The 16,470-nt window shown below is 46.5% G+C and overlaps 2 long non-coding RNA genes across 2 annotated transcripts in view; one reads left to right on the forward strand and one right to left on the reverse strand.

Moving 5' to 3' along the window:
- LOC139749095 (uncharacterized) overlaps positions 1-16,470 on the forward strand; it is a 284,265-nt gene that overhangs the window by 38,594 nt on the left and 229,201 nt on the right. The gene's annotated exons all lie outside the window — the stretch shown is intronic.
- Positions 848-16,470, reverse strand: part of LOC139749094 (uncharacterized) — a 123,068-nt gene continuing 107,445 nt past the window's right edge. Inside the window, exon 4 of the long non-coding RNA XR_011712886.1 lies at positions 848-1,365. This is a non-coding gene — a long non-coding RNA (uncharacterized lncRNA). The remainder of the gene's footprint in view (positions 1,366-16,470) is intronic.

The following is a 16,470-nucleotide window of genomic DNA, read 5'->3' on the forward strand; positions in this document are numbered from 1 at the left end:
ATAATAATTATGATAATAATAATAATAATAATAATAATATTATTATTATTATTATTATTATTATTATTATTAATGATAATAATAATAATAATAATAATAATAATAATAATGATAATGGTAAGTATAATAATAATAATGATAATATTTTTTTTTTTTTTTTTTTTTAATTTTCCAAAAGAAGGAACAGAGGGGGCCAGGTGAGGATATTCCAGAAAAGGCCCAGTCCTCTGTTCTTAATGCTACCTCGCTAACGCGGGAAATGGCGGATAGTTTAAAAGAAAAGAATATTATAATTATCATTAATAATAATAATAATAATAATAATGATAATAATGATAATAATAATAATAATAATAATAATAATAATAATAATGATAATGGTAAGTATGATAATAATAATGATAATATAATTATCATTATTATTAATAATAATAATAATAATAATAATAATAATAATAATAATAATAATAATAGTAATAATGTTAATAATGATAATAATGATAATGATGATTATAATAATAATAAGTGCCTGTTTGTATATATGTGTCTTCCTAAGTTGGGGTAATCCAGTACATAGTGAAGCTCAGGTCTGCACTACCACTGTCTGAGTGCACCCGTCCTTACCCCAGCCCAGCCCAGCCCAGCCCCTCAGTGTGGAGAGGAGTGAGGCAAGGGGTTGCGGGTGACGTGTACCCACCCACACCCACCCTGGCTGGGGTGGGGAACGTGACGGTGGCTGTGTGACACGAGGGGTTCACTGAGGTTGCCAGAACCATCCCATCACACACACACACACACACACACACACACACACACACGCAAGAATGCCAGCAGCTACCGTGGGGGGGGGGGGGGGGGCGTTCGGGTGAGGAAATGTGGGACAGAAGAGAAATCATATGTTCCCTTTTCCATCACATGTTGAGCTTCATGCATCATCCACACAGTAAAGCCTACCGTGGGACAGGAGGACCGTCACTAGGTGCGTTCGTTCCTATAGTGACACGTGCTGTGATCGCCTCTATTGACTGACTGATGCTCTTTGCTGGCCAGGTCTCTCTCCTCGGGCAAGATGACGAGGCTGTGACGTCTGTACCTACGTCATAACTTCTCTGTGACGTCATCGTACGTACCGGTCCATTCCCGTTGACACCAGTAACACGCACAGTCTTTGGACCGGTCCACTCTTGATATTAATGCCACTACCATGAACCGGTCCACCCTGTATATTGCTACCACTGTCTAACATGGGACGGTCCAGTATTGATAACCTGCCACGAATATGGACCGGTCCAGTAGTGATGTCGCTGCCAGCCTAACATGGACCGGTCCAGTCTTGATGTGGGTGCCACTGTGTCTCTGCCGGACCTGCAACAAGAAGAGAGGAGGACATTAGCGCAGTACGGTCATGTGTTGTAAACCAAGACAATAATAATGATCATGTTGTGATGATGGTTCACTCAGGTGCACGAACTACCCACTGGGGCTCGTCCCTCCATTACTGCTACAACCTGCTGGCTCTATGACCTCAACCTGCTGCCTCTATGACCTCAACCTGCTGGCTCTATGACCTCAAACTACTGGCTCTATGACCTCAACATGCTGGCTCTATGACTTCAAACTACTGGCTCTATGACCTCAACCTGCTGGCTCTATGACCTCAAACTACTGGCTCTATGACCTCAACATGCTGGCTCTATGACTTCAAACTACTGGCTCTATGACCTCAACCTGCTGGCTCTATGCCCTCAACCTGCTAGCTCTATGACCTCAACCCTCAGGGGCTGTGACCTTGACCTGCTGGCTCTGTGACCTCAACCTGCTGGCTCTGTGACCTGCACATCTCGTATCGTACTGGCAACGCTTACATACTTCAGTAACGATGACGCGTTGTGTGCTTATTTTTAACCTCTGCATACATGAAATATGATCGTTAACCCCAGGGTGAGGGAGGGTTAACATTCCGTCCGTCGTTAACCCCAGGGTGAGGGAGGGTTAACATTCCGGCCGTCGTTAACCCCAGGGTGAGGGAGGGTTAACATTCCGCCCGTCGTTAACCCCAGGGTGATGGAGGGTTAACATTCCGGCCGTCGTTAACCCCAGGGTGAGGGAGGGTTAACATTCCGTCCGTCGTTAACCCCAGGGTGAGGGAGGGTTAACATTCCGGCCGTCGTTAACCCCAGGGTGAGGGAGGGTTAACATTCCGTCCCGTCGTTAACCCCAGGGTGATGGAGGGTTAACATTCCGTCCGTCGTTAACCCCAGGGTGAGGGAGGGTTAACATTCCGCCAGGCCGGCTCCAAAATTTATGTTCACAACGGAAAACAGAACTCTACTCAGCACCCTGGTATCCTCCGTTTTCAGTTGAGCTTCGTCAGGTGGATCAAAACATAACATAGATACATCACAGTAATGTATGGTGGATCAAAACATAATATAGATACATCACAGTAATGTATGTGATAAAACAAATAAACACACGAAGTATTGATCAAACATATACAGATACATCACAGATGATGGTGGTCAAAACATACGATACATCACGTAATGTATGGTGGATCAAACATAATAAGATACATCACAGTAATGTATGGTGGATCAAAAACATTATATCATAGATACATCACAGTAATGTATGGTGGATCAAAACATAACATAGATACATCACAGTAATGTATGGTGGATCAAAACATAATATAGATACATCACAGTAATGTATGGTGGATCAAAACATAATATAGATACATCACAGTAATGTATGGTGGATCAAAACATAATATAGATACATCACAGTAATGTATGGTGGGTCAAAACATAGATACATCACAGTAATGTATGGTGGGTCAAAACATAATATAGATACATCACAGTAATGTATGGTGGATCAAAACATAACATAGATACATCACAGTAATGTATGGTGGATCAAAACATAATATAGATACATCACAGTAATGTATGGTGGGTCAAAACATAGATACATCACAGTAATGTATGGTGGGTCAAAACATAGATACATCACAGTAATGTATGGTGGATCAAAACATAATATAGATACATCACAGTAATGTATGGTGGATCAAAACATAGATACATCACAGTAATGTATGGTGGGTCAAAACATAGATACATCACAGTAATGTATGGTGGATCAAAACATAGATACATCACAGTAATGTATGGTGGATCAAAACATAGATACATCACAGTAATGTATGGTGGATCAAAACATAGATACATCACAGTAATGTATGGTGGATCAAAACATAGATACATCACAGTAATGTATGGTGGATCAAAACATAGATACATCACAGTAATGTATGGTGGATCAAAACATAGATACATCACAGTAATGTATGGTGGGTCAAAACATAGATACATCACAGTAATGTATGGTGGGTCAAAACATAGATACATCACAGTAATGTATGGTGGATCAAAACATAACATAGATACATCACAGTAATGTATGGTGGGTCAAAACATAGATACATCACAGTAATGTATGGTGGGTCAAAACATAGATACATCACAGTAATGTATGGTGGATCAAAACATAATATAGATACATCACAGTAATGTATGGTGGGTCAAAACATAGATACATCACAGTAATGTATGGTGGGTCAAAACATAGATACATCACAGTAATGTATGGTGGATCAAAACATAACATAGATACATCACAGTAATGTATGGTGGGTCAGAACCTGACCAAGTCATGGTGATCATGGTGTCTTGTGTCATATAACAAGCCAGTAGTCATCATTTTCACTCACTTATCCCTTTCCCCGTCTTGACCAGTTAATATCTTATTACCGATCATTAATGAGACGTAGATTGGTATGGTGGTGGTGGTAGATGACATTATAATTATAATAATAATATCCATGGGATGAACAGTTATGAAAGTAATACTTATATAACTACAACTACTACCTGATAATGATCATTATGGTAGGAATGATAATGATGATCTTGATAATGATAATAATAATAATAATAATTATTATGATAATATTAATGATGATAATGATAATAATGATGATAATTATAATATTAATTATTATAATAATAATAATAATAATAATGATAACAACAACAACAACAACAACAATAATAATAATAATAATAATGATAATAATAATAATAATAATAATAATGATAATAATGATAATAGTAATAATAATAATGAAAATAATGATAATTATGATGATAATGATAATTATGATAATGATAATTATAATAATATTAATGGTAATTATAATAATAATACTGATATTAATGACGATGATATTAATGATGATAATAGTGATAAAGATGATGATAATGATGATGATGATGATAAAGATGATGATGATGATGTAGAGGAGTGAGGTGAGTGCCTGTCAGTAGCAGCCGACAACTCAGGTGACGGGTGACGTGCCTGTGTGAGTCACTGTGACGGTGTCGGGACGGGTGACGTGCCTGTGTGAGTCACTGTAACGGTGTCGGGACGGGTGACGGGCCTGTGTGAGTCACTGTGACGGTGTCGGGACGGGTGACGTGCCTGTGTGAGTCACTGTGACGGTGCCGGGACGGGTGACGTGCCTGTGTGAGCCACTGTGACGGTGTCGGGACGGGTGACGTGCCTGTGTGAGTCACTGTGACGGTGCCGGGACGTGGTGACGGGCCTGTGTGAGTCACTGTGACGGTGTCGGGACGTGGTGACGTGCCTGTGTGAATCACTGTGACGGTGCCGGGACGTGGTGACGGGCCTCTGTGAGTCATTGTAACGGTGTCGGGACGGGTACGTGCCTGTGTGAGTCACTGTGACGGTGTCGGGACGTGGTGACGTGCCTGTGTGAGTCACTTTGACGGTGTCGGGACGTGGTGACGGGCCTGTGTGAGTCACTGTGACGGTGCCGGGACGTGGTGACGGGCCAGTTGGCACCCGCTGCCCCCGAGGGGGGGGGGGGAAGACTGCCACCTCAAGTAGGGGGGTGGGGGGGTAGGGGGTAGGCACTCTATAGATCGACAAGTATTAATATTCAGCAGGTGTCGACTCCATAATCCACCCCTCCTCCTCCTCCTCCCTCCTCCTCCTCCTCCTCCCTACTCCTCCTCCTCCCTACTCCTCCTCCTCCTCCTCCTCCTCCACCTCCTCCTCCTCCTCCTCCTCCTCCTCCCTCCGTCCCTCCCTCCCTCACTAACACACCGGGTGGTGCTGCTGGTATAGCATGGTGTTGCCCCACATGGCTGCACCTCCCCTTGTCCTGTATTACTGCTGCTCTTACTGTTACTGTTCTTACTCCTGTTACTGTTGGTTTTACTGTTGTTTCTGTTGTTCTTACTGTTGTTATTGCTGATCCAACTGTTGTTATTGCTGTTGTTATTGCTGTTGTTACAGTTATTATTGCTTTTATTTTGTAGTTGTTACTGCTTCTGTTGGTGTTACTTCTAACCATACTGTTGTAACTGATGCCTTTATTGCCATCTCTGTTGTTACTGATGCTGTTACTGTTGTTATTGCTGTGTCTGTTGTTACTGTAATTAGTACCACTGTTACTGTTGTTACTGTTATTAGTGCCACTGTTACTGTTGTTACTACTGTTATCACTGTTGCTGGTGTTCCTACATGGCTACAGCTTTCGTAGTTCCTACTGTTGTGACTGTTGGACACCGTTGTGGGCCGGAGCGTGACGTGGATGGTTGACCACCGACCCTGACGTGGTTGTGGACAGCAGGAGGAAGACAAGAATTCACAGCTTTTCCCTCTGGAGGAGCTGAGCACAGGGGGGTGGGGGATCCAGATGAAAGAACAGTTGAGGAGGGTGTTCAAGGGGATGTGAGGACCTTCGTAACAGCTGTAAAAAGGTGTGTTTCGCACGGCTCCGGCGATGGGCGAGGGAGGAGGACTTACCAAACACCGAAGATGTCTAGCAACGACATTAACAGAGTGGTAAAAGGCCTTGACCTTATACAGGCTCATGGTTCTGACGAAGAGTTCGTCATGCGTGCTGAAGATGAGGGCAGATACGTCTGGCAAAGCACATGAAGTGTGGTTCAAGTTGTCGCTGCTGGAGCGAGGCAGAAAGCACTGAGAAAGTGGGAAAGAGAAAAGGATATAAGGAAGAGGCGCTGTATTACACCACTGTAGACCACACTCTCCCCACGAGGTGTGGCCGGTAAGGTCATCAGAGAGCATGACTTCCTACCGAGGAGAAATGATCTAAGTGAGAGAAGGTCGTACAGAGGAAAGGGAAGTCACCAGTGGAGTTCTCCAGGGTTCTCATGTGGCACCGTTACTCTTCTTGGTCTGTGTGAATGACTGGCCACGGGGTGGGTGGACTCGTACCTGAATATGTTTGCAGATGATGCCAAGGTCATGATGGGAGTAACAAGCGAACAGAATCGCACCTACGTACAAGGGGGGACCAAGACACATTCCAAAGTTGGTCTCTGGTACGTGGAAGATGATACTTAACCTGAGCCAATGAAAGGTAATAGAGTAGGACACAGCGAAGGAAGACTCCAATGTTATTGTTATCTAGCAGTTAATAGCTTCAGGATGGTGTATGTGAGAAAGACTTGTGTGTTGACATCATCCCTAAACTGCTGCCAGAGTCCCACATACTCTGCGAACAAATGTCAGAATTGCTTTCACGTACATGGGTGAGGAAATGTACAGCCAACTGATCATATACTACATAAAGACGAAAGTGAAATACGCCTCTCAAGCTTGGTCACCGCATGTTCACAGAGGCACAGAGGGGCTGGGAGAGAACTTCAGGAAGGCAACAAAGCTGGTACCAGAGTGGAGAGAACTGAGAGTTACAGAGGAAGGCTGGAGGCTGTACACGTACGTGTTCACCCCAGAGCAGAAGAGTGAGGGGTGACTTGATCACAACCTTGGAAGTTTATAACCCATTGATGACGTAGACAGTAAACAACTCTTCAGTAGATGTAAGGATAGAACAACCAGTCTACATAACATGAAACTTGTTAAAAAAAAAAAGAAAAAAAAATAGGATTGATGGAATGATAAGAATGAGGACATACGTATTTTGAAGAAGTTGTATCATACGATGGTGGAGAATGTTATACAACTGAGGCCACACGAGTGTAAAACTACACCCCCCCCCCCCAATACAATACAAATTGGTCATTACGAATAGGTAAATACACACATAGGCAGCCAGACCAGCTGTGCAGGGCGGGCTAATGATGGGGGATTATAACATGAGGACACTAGCTAGGCTGGCAACACTTTTGATTTCCATGACAGGAGACGGACAGGCAGACAGACAGACACATGTTTACACCACGTACGTCCACCGAACGTTACACACAAGCAGTACCTGGGGTCCACCCCTCACACACACACACACACACACACACACACACACACACAAATCAGATATGATGACCCATTTGGGGAAAGTGGTCAGTGAATGGTCGTGTGTGAGCGTGTGGTTAGCGCGAGAGATCACGTTGAAACCGGAGAGGTAAGGCAACCCCGCCACCACACACACACACACAAGGCACCAAACTTGACTGTACACTATTGTTAGTCGTATTTTCTTTATATACAAACTGGAATGCCACGTTCCTGGCTGGTTGTGTGCCGTGCTACCGGAGTTTCCGTGAGGGCTATGATGAGGGAGTCAGTGAGTGGAGGCCAGTAGCAGTGACAGGGAGGAAGACAGAAGGAGTCGGTGTTTTGGTGGCAGGTGATGCCATGTACACGAGGGAGACAGCCACACAGACTTACGGTGGTGATGTTGACGGTACAACAGGCAGACAGACGGTGTTAGACAGCAAGACACTAGTGCAGTACAGTTAGGGAAGGAACTAAGACATAACAACCTTGATACAAATTCAAATTGACGTTTAGAAACTGTTCTTTAACTTCCAGCAAAACATAAGCGTTAGGTAAAGGATGGGTAATGATGATACTGAGTGACTCACTGGGGAGGGGGAAGATGAAGCAGGAGAAGTGTGTCAGGAAGTAAATACCAAGTTATAAAGTGTGATCTTTACCCTCAGTCATACCCGGCCGTCAACACCAACCACATGCTCAGGTGGGGCAAACATTGTGGTTGTTAACACACGATATAAGGAAGCTGGTGAGGGATGTGTGTGTGTGTGTGTGTGTGTGTGTGTGTGTGTGAGGCAGCTGGAGGTGATGACACCGTGCATTATGTATACCAGCAGTGCATACAAACACACACACACACACACTCGACAACACAATTGAGATGTGGATTTGGAACGCATGAAAAGAGATCCTCCACAGTGGAGGGTCGCGCGTTTTCTATATTCAGGAAAGGTGACAGGGAAAGCACATGGAAACACGGGGTCATGTATAAGATAATGGAATAAGATAATTAGACAAGAAATGGATGGATATTCTTGAGAGAGAGAGAGAGAGAGAGAGAGAGGAGTTAGGGGAGGGAGGTCTGGCATGACCAACCACCTGAACACCCATGGCTGGCTGGTGTGTGTGTGTGTGTGTGTGTGTGTGTGTGTGTGTGTGTGTGTGTGTGTGTGTGTGTGTGTGTGTGTGTGGCTGGGTCAGCAGGGAGAGGTTTATGGTTCCGTCACAAGTTGGCCACAAGAGAAACACTAAAGATCCAACAGACATGAGAGAGAGAGAGGGGGGGGGGGGGGGAGGAACTGCTGCGGTGAATCAATAACGGAATAAGAGGACAGGTCCTAACCAGGAGAGGAAGGGAGCGGTGTCTTTCGACCTGCATTATAACTAGTGACGTCTTCACTGGCTCCTTGAGGAAGGGACGCGGAGAAGTGTTTAGGTTGGCGGCTTCCGAAAGACGGGCAGAGATCTAGAGAGGCTTCAACTATGGTCATGTACTTGGTTCACGAAGTTCACAACACAGTCGTTTACGAAGTCTTAAGATGGTACACGGTGAAAATGAAGCCAGGTCTTGACTGTCATCTGCCACAAGACAAACTGCCAGAGTCTACGTTCGACAGAGACTATGGTGGTGTAGACTGTAACGAGTCTACCATCAGATTACCAACTTATACTCATCCCGTATAAAGGGATGTGGAGAAAAGGATTTATAACTTAGAACCATATTAGGTTGTGGATCGCCACCTTGGTGACCTTGCTTGGGAAGGAGTATATGTGATAGACAGGGCTTCCTAACACACATGACCAACTGAAGTACGAGAGATCAGTTAAGAGAAAGATTGAAGCTACGCTAGAGGAGGGAAGGACCAGAGCGGATACATTATGACATCTTACAAGTCATGAATCAACTTGACAGTGGTGATGATAACTTGGTGTGTGAGATGGGCAGGAAGTGTTCAAGTAGAGAAGGAAAATATATGAAGACATACTTCTGTGATGAAGGACGAGTGCACAACTGGGAACGAGTTAACTAAAGCAACACTAAATAACGGTAGTAATAAAATGTTGTATGATACTAAACACGTTTATCCACTGTATATATATATATATATATATATATATATATATATATATATATATATATATATATATATATATATATATATATATTCTCTCTTCATACTTCGTTCGCCGTTTCCCGCGTTAGCGACTTAGCGCCAGGAACAGAGGAAGAAAGGCCTCATTGTTTACACTCAGTCTCAAGCTGTCATGTGTAATGCACCGAAACCACAGCTCCCTATCACAATCCAGGCCCTACTGACCTTTCCATGGTTTACCCCAGACGCTTCACATAGCCAGGTTCAGTCCAGTAACAGCACGTTAACCCCCGTATACCTCATCATTCCATTTCATTCCGTACCGTGTACACTTCCCTCCCTCCTGTATGTTCATGCCCCAGTTGCTCAAAATCTTTTTCACGCCATCCTTCCATCGCCAATTTGGTCACCCACTTCTCCATGTTCCCTCCGTATAGTGCAGGGGTGTTATTTTCCCTCTCCAGTGGTGATTATTCCATATATATATTTTTTCATACTATTCGCCATTTCCCGCATTAGTAAGGTAGCGTTAGGAACAGAGGACTGGGCCTTTGAGGGAATATCCTCACCTGGCTCCCTTCTCTGTTCCTTCTTTTGGAAAATTGAAAAAAAAAAAACGAGAGGGGAGGATTTCCAGCCACCCGCTCCCTCCCCCTTTTAGTCGCCTTCTACGACACGCAGGGAATACGTGGGAAGTATTCTTTCTCCCCTATCCCCAGGGATAATATATATATATATATATATATATATATATATATATATATATATATATATATATATATATATATATATATATATCCCCCGGATCCTACGTCAGGTACCCGTTTATCGACCACAGTTGAGGTCAGGTGATGAAGATGTTGCTGGGGTGCGCGGCCCGCCGAACTGACTGCCAGGCCCGGGAGGAGCAGGCTGGTGCGTGACTCATGGTCAACATGGCTAACTACTGCACCACAATCATTTGTAGGTTGTAGTGGGTGGCTGTAGCAATACAGTGCAGTTGTATGGCATTGTGGGTGCAGTGACGTAATGGGTATTGCTGTACATGGTAATGTAATGGGTGGTGTAGTGCGCTGTAGTGTGTGCAGTAGCATATTGTAATGGGTGCAGTAGTATATTGTAGTGGGTGTAGCAGTAGAGTGTATTGGATTTAGCAGGATGGTAAGATAGGGGTAGTGTAGCAAGTTAGTGTTATTTTTTTTTACTAATGTATTATTAAGGGATCCCATCCACACTATTGTGTCGAGGGTGTATTTCAGCAGTATAGTGTAATGGATGTAGTGTAATAGTATAGTGTAGTGGGTGGTGTAGTAGAAGTATAGTATGGTGTGTGAGTGGTAAGTTACAGTGTAGTAGGTTTAGTTTAGCATCATAATGTAATGGGTTGTGTTGTATGATTTAGTGGGTGTATCTGTATATTGTAGTGGACAATGTGTATTAGTAGTGTAGTAGGTGAAGCAGTATGGTGTAGTATGTGCTGTGTAGCGGTAGAGTGTAGTGAACAGTGTAACAGTATAGTTTAATATGTAGTTTAGCACAGTGTGTGGTACAGCAGTATTGTGTATTGGGTGGTATAGCGTAGTGGATGGTGTAGTGCAGCTGGCGGTGAAGTGTTGTAGGTATAGTGTAATGGGTGTTATAGTAGTACAGTGTAGTGGGTGATGCAGCAGTATAGTGTTGTGGATGATGTAGTAGTATAATGTAGTGGTTGGTGTAGCAGTATAGTGTAGTGGATGGTGTAGCAGTATAGTGTAGCGGGTGGTGTAGCAGTGTAGTGTAGTGGGTGGTGTAGCAGTAGTGGGTGGTGTAGCAGTAGTGGGTGGTGTAGTAGTGTAGTGTAGTGGGTGGTGTAGCAGTAGTGGGTGGTGTAGTAGTGTAGTGTAGTGGGTGGTGTAGCAGTAGTGGGTGGTGTAGCGGTGTAGTGTAGTGGGTGGTATCTCTGACTACGTGAGGTACGTCGTCCGTTGATGGTGGGGACGTCCCGTGGCCAGCAGCAGCCAGACTGGCCACCAGCAGTAATTAGGTTTGAGTTGGGTGCGCGCGCGCGTGTCATGACGACTGGTGGCGAGCAGGGTTGTGTACTGGGTGGTAACGTTACTACACATGACGCCGTGTTACAGCAGAGGGTCAGACCACCTCCCCGCCTACCTGTCACTCACCAGAGACCCGCTAAACTGTCTTACGCCCTGACCTGCTGCTGCCCAGCGGTGCGACACTTCATGGTGGCCATGCCACATCATCACCAGGAGCAGGGGCGTGGCACTGGGCCCCACCCTCCTGTATTAACCTCCCCCTCCACCTCAGAACCCCCTCCCAACCCCACGCTTCCGGGTGCATGATGGTGGGGGAAGACGGGTTGTCTGGATATATAGGACAGGGGGGGGGAGGGTTGGGGGAAGGAGGAAGAACAGAACTCATATATTGTTATCTTTCGTCTGACTCACTCTTGCCTCACTTTTCATGCTGAGGTCATGAGAGGGAAGTGAACAGTGAGGATGATTGCAGTAACTTACAAGGGGACTTCAACAGATTCCAAATAAACGTAAAGTAACGGGGTTAGGACGGAGTAGAGGAAGGACGCAATACAAGTGTTATCATCCAGCAGGAACTAAACCTCGGGATCCCGTGTGTGTGTGTGAGGGACTTGGGAGTCGACAGCGTTGCTTACCTGTCCTGAATTCGAATAGTTGAGGCAGATTGTCTGCTGGTGGTGGTGGTGGTGGCAGATATCAGAACAGCTCTCATGTGTGTTGATCATGAGGAAATATTGAGCAAACTGATCATCTCGTACATAATAACAAGACTAGATAATGTTTAGTAAGTTGGGTCATCGCATCTGTACATCCACAAACACTTGATTGAGAAGGTCCAGAGGAGGGCGACAAAGATTGTACCCAGGTTAAGTGAGGTGGGTTACAGGGAAAGGCTAGAAGCCTTGAATTTGTCTACCTTGGAAGAGAGAAGAGTGAGGGGTGACTTGATCAAAACCTATAAATGTTTAAAACAGATTGATGATGTAGACAGTAAACAGTTCTTCGAAAGATGAAAGTAGAGAGCCTCCAGAGAACAGAACATGAAATTGAGGAAGAAACTTTAAGAAAAGATGTGTAGAAGTATTTGGATGGTAGCAGAGTGGTGGATGTATGGCTTAGAATGACAAGGGACCTGGTTAATACAGACAACATACATATACTTATGGTGTATGATAGAAGAGAATATTGAAATGATTGGACATCATGAGAGTAAAACTCCGCCGTACAATACAAATAGGTAATTACACACACACACACACACACACACACACACACACACACACACACACACACACACACACACCTCACCAGAACAGTGGGGTAAATACTACGTGTATGACAGAGTGGGCAGGAACATCATGGCAGAGAGCGAGGGATGTTTGAATATAGTTAATATGGTGGAGGACATTTGGTACCACTCTGGCTCAGAGAGAGGTGGAGGCACTGCCACTTTAGATATGCCAGTAGAACTTCATACTGTAACAGAAATATGGAACAGTTGCTCTCCAGAAAAACAGTTCCATTACCTATTGAACCAATGACGTACTGAGGACCATCCAGGTGGGCAAGGAACACTCTAGTGTAGAACACTGTAGGTTCAGATGTTCAGATATTGTTTCATGTGAAGACAGAATAACAGAATCTTTCTTGTTCGAAGTGAGTGATGACTGGTGAAGACACACTGGTCACTGACCATGCCCGAGACAGTGATAAACAGTGATCAGTGACAGAGCAACACCTTCTCTGGCAACACCAGAGGCCTCTACTGCACTTCACTATCCCTCCTGTATTACAACCCCTCCTGTGTTACAACCCCCTCCAACATTGAGGCAAAGTAAACGAGGCATCAGATAATGCATCTTGTGGATGGCTGGCTCTGTATGTAATGTCTGTGGTGACACATGAAGCAAGGGAATTGTGGTCGTCAGGTTGCAACACTCCTCCTGTCTGGCACACCCCACACGGCCGGTCGCCAGCGAGCACCCAGCAACACACGACCGCCCGCCTGACTCACACAGTGTTGCTGCTCCTGCTGCTGCTCCTGCTGTGTGTGTGTGTGTGTGTGTGTGTGTGTGTGTGTGTGTGTGTGTGTGTGTGAGACAAGTGTTGCTGGTGAAGGCCTGCCGTCACCACACCCACATGACACTTGTCACAATGTTTATTGTGTGTAAATACCACACACACACACACACACACACACACACACACACACACACACACACACACACCTTGTGGCCAGAGATGGCCATATGACGCTTACCAGTCATTTGTCCCCTCATGTTGATGAGCTGAGTGTTGGCCAGGTCCCCATTCCAGGTCCTCAGGTCCTATAGTCTCCGTGTGTGCAGTCCAGGTCCCCAGGTCCCACAGTATCCGTGTGTACTGTCCAGGTCCCCAGGTCCCACAGTCTCCGTGTGTGCTGTCCAGGTCCCCAGGTCCCACAGTACCCGTGTGTGCTGTCCAGGTCCCCAGGTCCCACAGTACCCGTGTGTGCCGTCCAGGTCCCCAGGTCCCACAGTACCCGTGTGTGCTGTCCAGGTCCCCAGGTCGTACAGTACCCGTGTGTGCTGGTTATTTCCCCGTTTGTTCCCGTGTATTAGATCGTGCCTCGTGTGTGCCGTCCAGTTATCTTCAATTCTCTATGACAAAAGCGGACAGAAATCCTCGTGGAGGCCAGCCAGGCCTTGAACGAAGAACACGAAGAAAAAAGAGGATGATAAACAAAAAAAGAAACGAAAAAAAGGCAAGTTAGGAATTTAAAGAAAGGTGTGTTGTGTATGTGAGGTAGGTAAGGGGGTGTTGACGGTGTATCCCTGTGTGGCTGTGTTGATGGTGAGACGAGGAGAGCAGTCGTGGGTGTCAGGTGGGTGCAGGCGTGTGGCAGTACACCCCCTGTGTGGGTCGGTCCTCGCTACACTACCGTGTAAAGTGTCTCCATATTTTTCGTACTCGTGTCTCAGGTGGTGTCCAGCTGGTGTGGCTGTTGGTTGTACTCTGTGTCACGTCCACTTGAGTGACGTGTTGGTCTTCACCTGGTGTGGACGTCCACTTGAGTGACGTGTTGGTCTGCACCTGGTGTGGACGTCCACTTGAGTGACGTGTTGGTCTTCACCTGGTGTGGACGTCCACTTGAGTGACGTGTTGGTCTTCACCTGGTGTGGACGTCCACTTGAGTGAGGTGGTGGTCTGCACCTGGTGTGGTGCACGACCGCCCTCCTGCGTCACATGACTGCAGCTTGAGGTCAACATGTATTCTCCACCAGTCTGTCTTATGTCTCCTGCTGACATATGACCGTTATTGTGGTCTTCTCTGTCCTTTTCAATTATACTGGATATGCAGGGTGGAGGACATGCAGGGTGGTGGACAGGTAGGGTGGTGGACATGTAGGGTGGTGGACATGGAAGTGTGATGGGCATGTAGGGTGGTGGACTTGCAGGATGGTGGACATGCAGGGTGGTGGACATGCAGAGTGAAGGACATGCAGGGTGTTGAACATGTAGGGTGGTGGACACGCAGGGTGGATGACGTAGGGTGTTGGACATGCAGGGTGGTGGACATGCAGGGTGGTGGACATGCAGGGTGGATGACATGCAGGATGGAGGACCTGTAGGGCGGAAAACACGTAGGGTGGATGATATGTAGGGTGGTGGACATGCAGGGTGGTGGACACGTAGGGTGGATGACATGTAGGGTGGTGGAGGACATGCAGGGTGGAGGACATGCAGGGTGGAGGACATACAGGGTGGAGGACATGCAGGGTGGAGGACATGCAGGGTGGAGGACATGCAGGGTGGAGGACATGCAGGGTGGATGACATGCAGGGTGGAGGACATGCAGGGTGGAGGACATGCAGGGTGGAGGACATGCAAGGTGGAGGACATGCAGGGTGGAGGACATACAGGGTGGAGGACATGCAGGGTGGAGGACATGCAGGGTGGATGACATGCAGGGTGGAGGACATGCAGGGTGGAGGACATGCAGGGTGGATGACATGCAGGGTGGAGGACATGCAGGGTGGAGGACATGCAGGGTGGAGGACATGCAAGGTGGAGGACATGCAGGGTGGAGGACATACAGGGTGGAGGACATGCAGGGTGGAGGACATGCAGGGTGGATGACATGCAGGGTGGAGGACATGCAGGGTGGAGGACATGCAGGGTGGATGACATGCAGGGTGGAGGACATGCAGGGTGGAGGACATGCAGGGTGGTGGAGACAAGAACCAATCATCAGCCACACATGCTTAACGTGCCAGACGTCAACATAAGTGAGTTAGGCTGTGACGAGATGGTCATAGCGTCACTGCTGTGGTGTGGCGACCCACCACACACACCTGTGACGGCAAGCTGTGGTGTGGCGACCCACCACACACACCTGTGACGGCAAGCTGAGGTGTGGCGACCCACCACACACACCTGTGACGGCAAGCGGAGGTGTGGCGACCCACCACACACACCTGTGACGGCAAGCTGAAGTGTGGCGACCCACCACACACACACCTGTGACGGCAAGCGGAGGGACGTGGGTCGGTATAGCGTGACGGCGTCACAAGACATACCAGGTGCACGTCTCTCTCTCTCTCTCTCTCTCTCTCTCTCTCTCTCTCTCTCTCTCTCTCTCTCTCTCTCTCTCTCTCTCTCCCCAGCTTCCTTCCGGGTGTGTGTGGGAGGATCACGTGCCAGGCCCAGCAACAGCCTCCCACACACACACACACACACACACACACACGGGGCTACATTGCGAATCACGACGTTAGTAGCCAATTGTTGTTGTTGTTGTTGTTGTTGGAGACTTCCCCTCCTGTATTATATTGTTGGCCGCTGTGGCCATCATGTGGGTCGGTTAACGTTTCGTGTCTTCTTGAAAAATCAAGTGTGCTGATCAGACAGTACACCTCCCGCACATGGTACACCAGCACTCGTTGCTGGATATCTATCTATCTATCTATCTATCAATCTGTGTATCTATCTATCTTTCTGTG

The sequence above is a fragment of the Panulirus ornatus genome, chromosome 6 (genome assembly GCF_036320965.1).
Source record: "Panulirus ornatus isolate Po-2019 chromosome 6, ASM3632096v1, whole genome shotgun sequence".
Classification (NCBI taxonomy): Eukaryota; Metazoa; Arthropoda; class Malacostraca; order Decapoda; family Palinuridae; genus Panulirus; species Panulirus ornatus.